This window comes from Heterocephalus glaber, unplaced genomic scaffold (assembly GCF_053883595.1).
Source record: "Heterocephalus glaber isolate CG9 unplaced genomic scaffold, H.glaber_assembly_v1.0 deba00001429, whole genome shotgun sequence".
Lineage (NCBI taxonomy): Eukaryota > Metazoa > Chordata > Mammalia > Rodentia > Bathyergidae > Heterocephalus > Heterocephalus glaber.
The window spans coordinates 1,334,922-1,349,869 of NW_028258294.1; the positions used below are offsets into that span (position 1 = coordinate 1,334,922).

At 36.3% G+C, this 14,948-nt stretch overlaps 1 protein-coding gene and 1 long non-coding RNA gene across 39 annotated transcripts in view; one reads left to right on the top strand and one right to left on the bottom strand.

Moving 5' to 3' along the window:
- Dlg2 (discs large MAGUK scaffold protein 2) overlaps nt 1–14,948 on the bottom strand; it is a 2,046,311-nt gene that overhangs the window by 300,879 nt on the left and 1,730,484 nt on the right. The window lies entirely within an intron of this gene.
- Nucleotides 1–14,948, top strand: part of LOC147827837 (uncharacterized) — a 110,885-nt gene that overhangs the window by 51,566 nt on the left and 44,371 nt on the right. The window lies entirely within an intron of this gene.

Genomic DNA, 14,948 nt, shown 5'->3' on the forward strand with positions numbered 1-14,948 from the left:
TTAGATCTAAAATATCTCCCCAAAATCTTACGTTCAGAGGTAGGGCCTGGTTGAAAGGTGTAGATCACTGGGGACATGGCTTGAAAGGATCTATTTTCATCCTTGGTTTCTCTTTTCTCTCTCTGCTTCCTGGTCACCATGTTGTAAGCACATTTCCTCTGCCTGGCTCTTCCACCAAGTGGTTTCTGCCTTGGAGCTGGCTGCTTGTGGACTGAAGCCACAGTAATCATGAGCTAAATAAACCTCTTCTTCAAGTTGCAAGTGTTGGGTATTTTGTCCTAGTGATGAGAAAGTGACCAATATGCTCTACATTTTGGTCAATTATATCACTTTTGACTGATTCTGAGACAGATGTAGTATGAAGGTCATGTCCCACCATATGGCTTGTGAGAGGTTATTATAGGAGCTAGAAGATTCCAGATCCATGTAACTATAACATTGAAATTATAGTAGCACAACATAGATGAGAGGCAGTGGTGATGATTCACCTCAAGAACCATGGAATCAATCAGAGGTACTAAAGAGGCAACATATTTTTACCTTTCTACTTGAAGTCTTCACTATGATAGTATCTACTTTGGGAACAGTATTACTGTGCAAAACAGATATCCATTCAAAATGCTTCAGTCAAAATGGCAATTTTATTGTCAAGGTACAGGGTCATCTCTATGAACTCCAGGGAATGATGTGGACCTCAACTCTGAAGATCTAGAAACTGGAATTCCAAGACTTAGGGATAAAGGGACTTTTTCACTTATACTTTTGGCCACTTGTCTCCTTCTTTCACAGTCTCCCTGTCTTTCACAAGTCTCTTCTTGTTTCCTCCCACACCATTTTCACTTTTTTCCCCTGATTGACCCACTTTCTCTGTACACAGCCGCACACACAGCTCCAGCTCCAGTTCTCATCTTAGCCTTGTGCCATCTTTGAGTTTAAACACTAACAAGAGATGAATATTTCTAAAATGGAGTTACAAATCTTGGAAGAGAGTCTGAAGAGTTCAGTTTGGCTCATGTCTAGTTGTGCTTAAGGAGGTAGGGTCATTTGATAGACATGTGTATGTCTACACTGTGGGAAACTAGCAAATACTTTCAAATTATCTACTACAGGTGTATCTTTTAAGTGTTGAAGTTTTGTCCCAAAGAAAGAAGGGCCACAAAACCTAGTTTTATAAGATAAAATAACTGAAATATTTTCTTTGCTTCCTAGGAAGAATAATGTGGTTCTTAATCACAAAAAGTGGCCTGCTCATAGCCATCTGTCCCATTGTGTAAATATGATTCTTTGGGATTAACATGTCATGAATTAATTTAATCCATGTTCCCTTTTACTCACAGGGAAGGCCATTGTTTGGTGCTATGGAAAAATCTAAATGAAAAACAAAAGAATTTACAATAAAAATGACAAAGCATGTGTTTGCTCAACTTCTTCATTTAAAGCATCAAGAAGAACCCTTCTCATAAGTTACACCTCACTGCACCTACGATTTAAGAATAAAAGTCATTTAGGATAAAGAATGTGGCTTTGCCTTGCTCCCTCTGAGAAGGTCTTCTGGGAATCTAGTCAGTATTTTGTGGTTGGGGCTAATGATCACACATAAACTATATAAGAAATATTTCCTTAATATTGTTAATACAGTGATGACCAGTAAAGTGAAAGAACACAGACTTTTTGTTAATCACGTATACAGGTTAATAAGAATTATTATAGACAGAATAATTGGTCTTTTTTGTTAGATGATCAAATGGTTCAGGTACTTTTAAACTCCATAGAAACAACTGAGGGGCTGGGGATTTAGCTCAGTGGTTTCACCGCCTGCTGCATAAGCGCAAGGACCCAAGTTCGATCCCCGGTACCAAAAAAAAAAAAAGAAACAACTGAGAGAGCCTCTATTCCTTGTTATACTCACTAATCATCTCTAATCTCATCTGTTCTACATATAGTGCTTTCAAACAATACTTTATTTGGACAAATGATCCCACAAACAAGTGATTCCATGATGAACTGTTCGTCAGTTCAGTCTTCTCAAGAGAAAACTGAAAGTCCCATAAAAACTAAATTTCTACTATTGATCTTTTAAAGAGGATAAAAATGAAGAACATACTAAATATGATTTACTTTTTTCAATAAGTATTCAAAAGGCACCTTGGGTTTTATTGTGCCCTAGAATCTTGAATTTCCCAACTTATAGCTTAGATGTGACACAGACAGAGTTCATTAATTTTGGTACATATTTAACACATATTTATCGACCACGCTCACATATCAGATGTTTTGCTAAGCACTAGGGACTAATGAGTGGGCAGAATTGATAAAATCTTTGTCCAAATTAAAAGGTAGACAAACACATTAGACAAATGAAGTTTATATTTGATAGTATGAATGTAAAAGATAATATAAATAGAAAAATGAAATATAAAGTGTATATAGGCAGAAAAGTTCTTCCTGAGAAGCTAAAATTTTAATAGGATTTCAAGAGAGAAGTTAAGCAAATATTTTGGAAAAGAACATTCTGGCTAAAATAGCGAGAGCTTCAGCTGAAAATATGCCCAGTGTGTTGGAGGAACACAAGGAGATCAGCAGGACCAGAACTGGGAGAACATAGGACGACCTTTCAGTATGAGCATCAGATATTCAAATGGGGAGCAACTGATACTACCTTGAGGTCAAAAGTAAGGATTTTGGCTTTTACTCTGAGTGGAAAAGTAAGGATTTAAGGTAGAAGAATGACACAGTCTAACATGTATTTGTGTTGAAAATAGATTGAAAGAAGAAAAGAAACAAGCAAGGAGACCATTAGGAATTAACTGTAATAATCTATACAATGGGTGATAGTCATATGAATTACGATGTAAGATAAAGATACTAAGACAAGGTGAAAGTCTGGATACAGATACAGGGGGTACATGACAAAATTTTCTTATGGAACAGATATGAAATATGAAAGTCAGTGAAGGATGACACTAAGATTTTCAGCTGGAGCAGCTAGAAAAATAGAATTGACCTTGAAGTGGGAAAGATTATAAGAGTTGTTGGATATAAGTGGTGAAAGATTAAGATTTCAATTTTGGAGACACATGTTTAAGATACCTACCACACACTCAACTGAGAAACTGAACATGGATTTGGAGGTCTTGAGAAAATCTAGTGTTCAGACTTCAGAGAGTAATGAAAGTCATTATCATAGAAATGGGTTTTTAAGTAATGAAACTGAGATCAACAAAGGGCTAGGTAAGATATAAAAATAAACTGAGTTTAAAAGTTAGAAATGTTTAGTAAGGAGGTTAACCTATAAAAAATGTTTTGAGAAGAAAAATCATTAAGATATTAGTATAGGTCATATAAGCCAAGTGAAGCAACATTTATAGGAGAAAAGGGGGATCAACTATATCAAATGCTGATGATGAAGAGCCAAGGTGACAACTTGTGGTGTGACAGGAAGAATAAAAAACTGTTTTGATGAGTGGTAGAGATAAAATCTTGTTGGAGTGGGTTCAGAAAAGAAGAGAAATGGGAGAGATAAAGTGAACTCTTCCCATCTGGGTTGTTATAAAGCATGGCTGTTTGTTGGATTGTTTTAAGATGGGTGAAAGTGCAGTGTGGTTTGTCTCTGCTGGGATTAAAGTGTTCAGAGATCCAGTGGAGATGATGATAACTTAGAAGAGAAAGGCTTTAGTCAGAAACATAGGAGTCCAACGGCAGGTCCAGAGAGAGCACAAGTGCAAGAAGGAGGGCAGGTGAGTGGTGGCAATTTGTAGAAATTCTCTCTTGGTTAAATAAAACTGTTTCAGGAAAATAGGAAGCAAGTTCATCAGCTGAGAATGAGAATGAGGAAGGAGCTGTTAAAGATTTGAAGTCAATGGAAAAGGATGAAATCACCTAGGAAAAGAGGAATTTACAAAGGAAATGTGGTAGATTTCCACGGAGCATTAAAGGAGACTCAGAAAGGGTCAATACTTTAGTCAAATTATTTTTCTAATAATGGAATAGGGACCAAAGCTCAGATATTTCAACCCATGCCTCTTTGATCAGATTTCTCTCTGTGTTGTACAACACACTAGGCATTTATAGAGTTTCTAGTAGAAACACAAAATTTCACACCCATGTAAAATTAAAATATTTAAATCCTGTACAGGTCATTTTTTAATTTTTAGAATTTGTTTTACATCTTTAAGTTATGGAGTTATATGCCAAGTGAAATAGAGAAAGGAGGTAGTAATATCAGAATTCAACCAAACACTGCATCAGTCCCATCCTACCATTTCCAACTCATATGAAAGAAGCTTTTGCTCTAAGTATAAAGCTTATTTGGTTCAAAGTCCTAGTTTTATAATTTGGGAAAATTTATTCTGTATAATTGAAATAATTACCTTTGTTGTCTGCTAGTAGACTATCTTAGACAAAATGTTATTAACAAAAAAATCTATTAAAATCAATGTTGACCTATTTTTCTTGGATCTAGAGTTTCTAGCGTTAACTATGTAATGAGTATCTGCTATGATATAAATCATTGGAAGGCACTAAGTTCCTACTTTACATTAAATATCAAGTATATTCGATAAAAGAATTGGAATTGCAAATAATGAATTTGACTTCTGTCTTGCCTGTGTTTAATTTATTGTGTTGAAATATTCTATGTTTAGGATGCCTATTATGAAGAAGCCATTCATCATGCTAATTAAAGTGGGCAAATTGCAAAAACAATATTTACCATTTGCACTATAAAACAGGAGGGCTCTTCTCACTACATAAGGCTAAATAAAATAAAGGTTTATTGAGCATGATTACTTCACATTCCTCACTTTGGTGTCTGCCTTTCTGGCCTTTGCTTGGATGAGAAGAGAATCAAGATAACAAGGGTTAAGAGCCTTACTTGTGACTGCTGATATTTGTCATGTAAGAGACACGGACCTTTTATGAAACACAAGATATAGGAGAAATATAACTTGCCATGTGAAAAAGCAATAATAATTTGCCAACTGAAAGCAAAGAGAGTGAAGTAAAATGGTTAGTGGGACAATATTGGAAATGAACACTGCCTAACATTAACATTTAAAAGGTAAATTGATGTGTTGTAAAGTTTTATCTACTTTTACTTTATTCCAACACAATTATGTAAATAAAACAATATTTTAAAAATACAGACTATTAAATGAAAAAAATAAATGTGTAGCAAAAGAATATAAGCTAACATTTTATTACATAGTACAAATGATGAATTGGCTGAATGTCTATAAAACTACATTCAAAGTTATTCAAAATCAGGCCTGTTCTGATGCTGAGAGTTGGTAATATTTATGAGGTTCAAATCAATCTAGTCAATGATGTCTTTAAGCAAACAGCAAATATTAAGTATGACAATGATCATCATTATGTTTTCAACATAATATTTACTCAGATATAAGTATGAATGAACATTAGCATTTTTAATGCAATAGATATGTATCTAGATAATATATTTGGATTAATAAATGAAGGGTAAAAATAAAGATATTCTGTTACTTTTCAGACCCATCAAACATTGTTTTAATTTCCACAGCCCTAAAATTCAATAATCATTTATTAAGATTAATGGCTGCACATTCTGATCTATTGTATTAAATTACTTCTGAGAGGCTGAGCTACTGTAATAAATATGTAACTGGAGATAAAATGGTTAACCACACAGCCTCCAGGGGCCTGTTGTTAGAGCATTTTAAGTACAGCTTCTGTTTCTGGGAGGAAGGGGAGAAGGTAATTGTGAAGCATAGGAAGTAAGAATGGGGTTATTGTACAATTAAAGATGAGAAGAGAACAAGGCTCTCTTGAAATGTTGATTTGGGTGATCAATAGACCCTCTTGCTAGTTAAGGGTTTATTCCTACATATTCCTTTAACAAAATTGCAGATGACTACAAACCATGGATCATCAGAGGCACACTTAAATGAACTGAAAATGTCAAAGTCTTGTTGTATATATTTTTTGCTTTAGTAAAAAAAAAACAACTGAACTGTACTGTTTATTCCTCAATGTGTTTATTTCTTTCAACTAATTCATTGGTTAACTTTATAAATCCTAGACTCAAAAGAATAGTTCCATCTATCATTACGGGGAGGTACCATAATTAAGGCTTAGAATTAAGATTACTATGCAGAAATGAAATTCAGGACCTACCACCTGCGTCAGAACCATGCCTCTCTGGGCCTGTCCCTGCCTGCATGGGCACAGGTTTCATTATCAAGTGTGAACTTATGTAATGCTTTCTTTGTGTGTTAAAGGTGATGAGTTGCCATTCATTTAGCATAATTATATTTTTGGCAAGTATATATATACATTGCCAAATGTATTTCTTTTTACTGTGCTTTGAAAAATGAAGATAAATTGCTAACATTCATAGTTTCTACGTTAAAAGCCAAGAAATAAAACAACAATAAAAACACATAGGGAGAGAGTCTAGTGGTTTTAAGACTTTCTGGTTTGAGCCTCAGACCTTTCTCTTACATGCTGTGAGCCTCAGAAAGCTACATCTCCATTTCCTCATCTGTAAGACAGGGAATAACCTCCTATGGTTCTTGTGAGGATTAAGTGAGCTAATATATGCAACATGCATAGGAAGTACTCACTAAATGCAACTCCAAACAACTTTGAAGAAATATATAAACAAATAGAAACTTTTCCATCTTTATAATCTGACACTGGGAGCTAACATATAGCATCAGCATCCTTAGGAAGTCTCAGAGTCTATTAAACTATAAAAGATAAGTTATGTGAAAAAATCATATTCATTAAATATTTATTGTGCATATATCATGTGTCAGATTATATCTTAGATACTATAGATAGATCAAGCACTAATAGAAGTATGCTGTATATTCTGTATTATGCATATATAAAGTACATTGGTAGCAAATGTGCCTATGAGGGTGATAGTTATCACTTGTCTCATTCACTGAGTGCTTATCTGTGCCTGATTATTTTCTAGGGGTTTTTCCTGCATTATCTTACTTAGCTATTTTGCTTACTTTTGAAGTACTTTTTTTAGTTTCAAGTTTCATCAAGGAAACCAAGGCTTAGGGAGGTTAAGCAACTTTTCAGAGGTCTCCAGTGACAGAACTGGAACTCAAACCCGGGTCAGTCTGATCCCAGAGCTGGAACTCTTCTTCTTCCTGGTATTGCCTTGGCTCTTATGGACTGAATGCCAGTAAACTTCTATCTTTCCAACAATTTGGAATGAGTTCCACTAAATATAGACATCATTCATGTCCAGAAATGTTTCAAAGTTAGAAAGTTATCATTTAAATACACTCTCTATGGCCCAAAGTGGCCTACAAGAGCTGTAAAGGTGAACTAGGGACTCAGGAGAAGGATCCAAGAAAACCACGAGAAGCACAGTTGTAGGCAGTCCCTTGTGTTTGAAAGCCATATGCCTTTCAGTGGAAGCTGAGAATAGTAGATGTAGCCTTCCAGACACTAGGAACAAAAGTGATGAGACTTAAATAATTTGTACCAGAACCAGGGACTTCAATACCTTGTGTTTATCTTAGGGTTCCTTAAGAGAGATGGCTTTATGAAAGGGGAGTTGTGGGACTTAACAAAGCTTCTCTGAACACACACATACACACACACTCATGTACCCACATCGCCACTCTCCTTCCTCCCCAGACTGGGATCCCTAAAGTTCCCTCATGATAGTCTTCCCCCTTGCTCTTATCACCAGGTCTTCTGCCCCTGTGGACTTTGGTGAATATAAAACAGGAAGCTAACATTGGTGTCCATCAACTCTGAATGAAGGTCGCAATTATTATAGAATTTACATTAACTAGTGGTTACCTTAAGGTAATCACATAGAAATCTAAATTCAGATAAAATTTTTACTGGCAATAAATCTCTTTTTTGGAGAAAAGACTCTGGAGCTCTTAAAAAAAATTCTTTCTTCTGCCTATCAACTCTGCCTACCTCTACCAGACTAATATTCCAAACCTGCCGCTTCTTTTGGTTAATTTCCTGGTCATTTCTGTCAGGACTTTGGCCAGCCTTTTTGGTTTATCATTTAATGTTTTTGATTTTCAGGCCCCAGATTTTTTTCTACATTCAATTCTATCACCACACAGAAATATCCATCTCCTTTGTTTCCCTCCCAGTACGTCAGTGTACTGGATTCCTCAATTGTGAACTGTACTGAGCATGTTCCCATTTTAGACCTTTGCAGATCTAGACTCCAATTGTCACTCTTAAAAAAAATGTTCTACCAAGTTTTATGTGTGAAGAAATGAGAGACAAATAGACAATTTTGAGTTAACTGACATTGTCTCCAAGCAGAACAAAGCTAATCTTAGAAGTAGACATATTTTCTAAATATAGACAGATAATTTGGTTACACAATCTAGAATGAATAGTAGGCCAAAAAGGAAAATAAACTAAATTTGTATGGGTGATATCCTATATAACCTATCTAAGTAGGAAAATAAAGGAACAAGGGAGATTTTTGTCTTGGGGAAAGATATTTCTAATACTGTACTTAGTGAACTAATAAAATATAGCAGCACATATGGGTTTCACTTGAGTATAATGGAGTACAAAGAGTTCATTGGTGGTCTGGTATGTTGGGGGAAGAATAGGTTACTTTTATGCTAATGTACCTTCTCCTAGACCTTGTGTTTGCTGCTATCCTTGTGTCATATTTATCTAAATCCTAGTGATTTGCCTAGTGCAATAGAGTACAGATGAAGTCATACAGGAGTCATGCACAAAACCCAGTTCTTGAGGGCTGGGTGAGCTAGGGCAGATTACTTAGTCTCTTCAAGTCTCAGTTTCCTAATCCATAGAATGAGGGGAATATAAGGATCTACCTCACAAGCTTTGTTTGGAGATTATATAAAACACTGCATATCCTTTGCTTAGCCTAGTGCTTAGCTTAAAAGCACTTTAATAAAAGTAATAAAAGCAATTTTAAAAATGATATACCACAATTGCAATCTATCTTCCTAGGTTGATCACTCTGCTTTTGATTACACTGCTATTTTCTTTACTTATAACACGGCCTACCATCCTGTTATTTCTGTTATGTTTCAGGATATTTATCATTTAGCAATGTAATTCTTTTATGGATACAAGTGCTGAAACTTTGATAGAGAAGAAACTATAAAATAGAGGTTTCCAATGATTATAAAGAAGATATACTTTAAAGGACATGCTCATTTATTGTCATTGACTAAGCTGTTAAATGATTGCTTCATTCATTCAACCAATCAATATGCATTGAGTATCTATTGTTTTCTAGATGGAGATGAAGTGGAAAGATACTGACTCAAAGGAGAGAATAAAATGTGCCTAAATTACTATGACACTAAGTAAAAAGTGTTAAGTGTCTATACAGAAAAAGTACAATGATGGTTTAGATGACAGAAAATATTAGCCGAGAAGCTTCCTGGAGGAAGAAGGGGAGGTTTTTTGAGTTGACAGAAACTGAGAGATGAGAAGGGGGTAGTGAGAAGCAGAGGGTATATTCCAAATCAAGGGACATGGATGAAAACAAGACTCGTTGGAGAGGGCCTGTTCCCACAGCGAACAGTAAGGTGATAGCAGTTTGGATGGGGACATCGAAAAGCTCTTTTCAAAATTGCTTGGGTTTTCTTTTAATTAACACAACTATGACCTTGGAGGCTTTAGCAAATGCCTTTGTTTTCCAGCTGCTTTTAAGTTTTTAGTTGTGGGACTTCAATTTAGAGTGGGCCCTCTCTGTATTCATTGTCCAACAAATTACACCCACAGTGTTGCTCTACCACCCTACCTCTTTCTTTGAGAAGCGACTTCCTTCTCTAGAGAGGTTCCTGTTGACACAAAATTATGGAATGTTAGCTAGTAACTTGGAGGGCTTTGTTCCCATAGTGGTTTAAGCTGATAAATATCTCAGCAGTAAAATTTACAGTAGTAGCTAAGGTGGACCAGCCAAATTGCTGTCCTTTATTAGGTTCTGTGAAAGACTCCCAGAACCAAAATCAATCATTAAAATGGTGATAATTACCAGCTCAGCCCAGTAGTCCTAGATTCCACAATCTACAAGTAGGCCATCAAAAAGGAATCTTGAAGCCCCTGAAGATATTTTATTCAATCATCCCAGAATGGATATTATCAATTTGGTTTGTGATTTTTGTAGGGCAGAGAGGACTTACTAACTTTCCTTCCATTGGTGACTTCTATTCATTTACATAAAATCTAAAACATTGACAGTTGAATTGCTTAATAAATGAACTCAGCTGTTGCCTTTAGCTGGGTCATATCATGAGCCCCTTGTGAGCTCCTGAAGTTCAGTTCACTAAAACCTCTGTACCTGGTAAGCTAAAATGATTCCAGCGTCAAGCTGAATGAAAAGAACATAGTGTCAGATTTACAAATCTACTTTACATTCGCATGAATGATAGTTACCAACACAGAAACTGGTTCACATAATTGCACAGTGCAAAAGATGAGACCTAAGTCCAGGATGTATGCTGTTGCTCCTGTCCAGACTTCCAGTTCATTCCCTGCACCTGCTCACTCTGTCCTCTAACCTCATCATTTCTATCTATCCCAGAAAACTGTCTCCAAATAGACAAATCATGAACCCAGGCCCTTTCTTCCATTTCCACTTCCACCTTCCCAGTTCAGCAGTAGTCTCTTTTCTAGATGACTGGCAGTTTACTAACTACTCTATCTGTTTCCAATCTTGCCCTACCTTTCTGCCCAGAAAGATACATGGTGGAAGATGTTTTTCACATATTCTCTTGTTATAACACCTTGTGAATATTTCTCATTGTTCCAAGAATAAAGTCTATATTCGGTACTGCAGTCTGAACCCAAGCAACATTGAGCTATGTCTCCAGCTCTTTTTATTTTGAGACAGGGCCTTACTAAGTTGCCCAGGCTGGCCTTGAACTTGTGATTCTCCTGGCTCAGCCTCCCAAGTAGAGGAGATTAGAGCTGAGTACTATCTTGCCCAGATTAAGAATAAACTTCTTAGCACATGGGTATAAGACTATTCAAGGTTTAGTTGGTTTTTCCTTTTCAGATTTATGCTGCATCAATTTTATTTGTTGACCTCTCAATGCTCCATCCCTCTTGACCCTGTTCTGTGCCTGCGAAGTTGATAAACATGGATTACTTTTGGCCAGAGGAGGTTGGAGGAGCAGTTCTGGAGGATCTCTTGGATTTTAGTATACTTTGCCTGCCTCTTTCTAAATGTTTATTATTAAAATCTCCTCAAATTATTTAGAGTTTATCAGATGTTACCTGCCAAGACTATGATATCTGCCCAATCTCCAGTTTAGATCTTAATTTGTAATTATCTTAAACAGTGGTAGTGTCTGAGACAGATATATTTGCCTTTCTCTGAGGCTCTGTACCTACTGTTCCTTCTGCCTGTCCACCTAGAAGGCAAAGCTCCTCACACAGGGCTGTGACACTGCCTTTTACTAGCTTGAGTCATTTGTTCTATCCTGTGGTGCATTATGTATTGTATGTGAGATTTTAGTAATTACACTGGATGACCTTAAATTTTGAACTGGTTTTTAATAAATCAATGTGAATCAAGGTTGTTTCTATAATAGCTTCATTCATACATTTACTTACATTACAAGTTGCTCCCTTGATTGAGAAAGAAAGGAATGAAGTTATCATGAGCACACAGAGAAACCCATAGAAAGCACAAACCAAGTCACTCATGCAACACGTGACTGCCCACTATGTGAGCTGCAGGCGAAATGTGAATGATCATCTGTATTTCATCATTTGTAAAATGCAAATCTTTTCACATATTTACATCTCTGAACTAAGGATCCATTTTATAGTTGGTGTTCTATAGTTATATTGAGCAGTCTTCATAAAATTGAAACATAAAATAACACTTCACATTACATGTATTGGATTTTCGATTCAAAGTTAATTACTCCAGGACCTTCAACACACTCTCAAATTTCTCTCCATTCAGACTCACTGCTCCCTACAACATTATTATTAAAGTTACACTTTTCTTCTCTTTCCAGTCTTTCATATTAATAACTCATTTTAAAAAGAATTATCTATTTTTTTGCCAGTTCTATTTCAGTTCTAAAGCAGGCATTGCACTTAGTCCTGAACAACTGGAGATTTTCCATTGTAGAACATAAAGCTGATACTGGCCAAGCAAGAGCCTCTGAGAACTGTTTGGTGAATTCTAATAGTAAATGGATTGATTATGAAGGAGAAGCCATTTCTGGATGAAAGGAAGTATGTCTCACAGGAGCTTATCTCAAATCCTGACAAAACTATTGTATAGTTAGAAACACGTAAATAGCCACAACAAATAGTCCTGAAACAGGAACACAACTTAGAAAATCACAGTGGAGGGTAATGGCCGTGGGCAGGGAGAGGGGACAGTGGGTTTTCTGCCCTACTGCTGAGCTCCTGGACCTAGAGAATGCTGATGTATGGTAGATGCTCATTACACAGCTATGGAATGAAGGACCATGTCCAGTCAAGCAAAATCTGATAAAGCAATATGCATGAGTGATGCTGATGTGCAATGGAAATCCCACAGGCCAGTTGCTTTATAGGGGTGGTGGGTGATGGGGGAGGCAGGAGGTGCATCTCACTGACCTTGCCGTGGTGGTAAAGTTAGATGTGAGCCACACTATTATAAGAGCTTTACAAATACTAATGCATTTAATCTTCATAAGGTAGTGACTATTATTATTTCAGTTTTACTGTTGAGTCTGATACAGAGAGGTTAAGTACATTCCTGAAGACCTCACAACTAGTAAGTGGCAGATTTAGGACTTGAACACAGGGCTTCCGTGTGGTGACCATTCCACCACACTGCCTCTTTCTCCACTCAGCAGGTGCCATTACACGAACAGGTTCTTTGAGGCCCGATGTCTGTGGTCTGTCCCCTACATGAGGAAAGATAAAACTCAGCTCTTAGATTGCAAGAAGTTAGGCTGGTAGGTGTTGGCAGGTGGAGAAGGTACACATCCTAAATTTGACATGGATGTGACCCAGTATTCTGGAAAGAGCCTTTAAAACTTTTACTAAAAATTGTGTGCTCCACTATGTATGGCATTAAAATGACATCTCCAACCTCAACTCCCAGGCTAGCGAGAACTAAAGTTGGGAAAATGTGTTGACTGTCTGTTTTTTTTTGTTTGTTTGTTTGTCCTGGCATTTCAAAAATGCAGCTTAATGAAAGCCCTAGGGGATCTCTCAAAGTTACATATCAATCTTATTCTTTTATTGTTTAAAACAATTTTTTTAAAGTTTACTTTCTTTCAAACTCTTGAGATGAAAAATTAACAGCTTAATGGGGTACAAAATCAAAGACAAATACTATTTGTATTTTATTACTGTTATTCAGGAGAATACATTGAAATACTTAGACATAGTCACTTTGGTTTGTCTTGAAAAGCTGTATCTTTTTAAGTTTCACACTATCAATATATTCTGAGTCTAAATTATGACTCTTACACAGTTATTTTGTAGACAGGAAAATGGCTTTTGATTTGGGCTTGTCTTTTAACAGAAATCATAAAAAATGTCCATTTGTGCACCATAGACTGTATCTGAGCCCTGCTAACCATCATGAACAACATGCACCAGTTTTAACAGAGATTAAAATGAACTTCCCACATACAGGGTTCGAAGCTAGCATGTAGACAGATGCCTCAGACAAATACAGTAGTCAAATAGACCATGGTTTTTTTGGCCTCTGAGCTGGGACTATGTCCCAGGGTCCAATAAAGGGCTAGGATGAAGGAGACACAATCAACATACATATGGCTTTCTCTAACAGGACAGAGGAAATTGTTTTCTTGTCTAGCAATGGAAAGCAAAGGCATCAAAAATACTGCCCAAATATGCAAAATAAAGTAATGGGGTTTCCTTGTCTGGGATGTGGATATGGGTAATAAATGAAAAGTAGTTCCTCAAGAATCTTGAGTATTTGGCAGCATATAATGTTCATCATATTTCCTTGACATTGTGCTTTGTTCATTTACTTGGATGTTAACAAATGCTATTATCATATTTTCTTCATTGAAACAATCAGGATATTAAGATTAGGCTTGAGAGTTTCACTGAATGCGTTCTTTTACAATGAGTTATGAGTTAAACCTACTTGTCTTTGCTATTTCTTCTTTGGCTTCATGACAGTGCTCAATTCCAGTGTCCCTTCTTATCAGCTCAGAAAATGAAGGGAAATGAAGCTGTGTTAGTCTTAGTTTTGTTATTAAAACCTATGTGCCATGTATTTTGCCAAAGCTATCTTTTGTAAATAAACTGGGTGTTAATTTTGGGGAGTGCCTCTGAGTCATTATTATCAATGTTTTTGCATATTATCCCTTAGAAATTTTTTACTTATATCTCCTTTTATTGATTCTTTGGTTCTTTCATCTTTTATGAATTGTCAACATTCTTATTTACGAATAATAAAAACAATCATAGTTCAACATACCACAAATAATTTTTAAAAATACTTTCTTTGTGCCTGATACAATTCCTGTTGCTGACAATACGAAGTTAGTCAAGGTCCTTGCTCTCATGGAGCTTTTTTTTTTGGGGGGGGTACTGGGGATCAAATTTAGGGCCTTCTGCTTACAAGGCAGGTGGCAGAACTAAATCCCCGGCCCCTCATGGAGCTTATTTTTAACTGGGAGAAGGAAGACTATGAAACAAATGAACAGAGAACTACATATCATGATAAATGTTATGAAGAAATCAAAACAGCCTGTCATTTTACTATGAAAAATAACTTGGTTAAGAGCAGGAATGCTTGAGCCAGACCAGAGTTTGAATCATATTTCTGCCGTGTGGTCTTGATTTCTGTGCCTCATTTTCTCACCTCTAAAGTGGAAACAACAGTAGCCTCCATCTTACAGGCTTGTATTAGGGCTTACAGGAGTGAATACATGGAATATATAGAACACTGTGACATATATTAGTACCTGCAACATTAGCTAGCT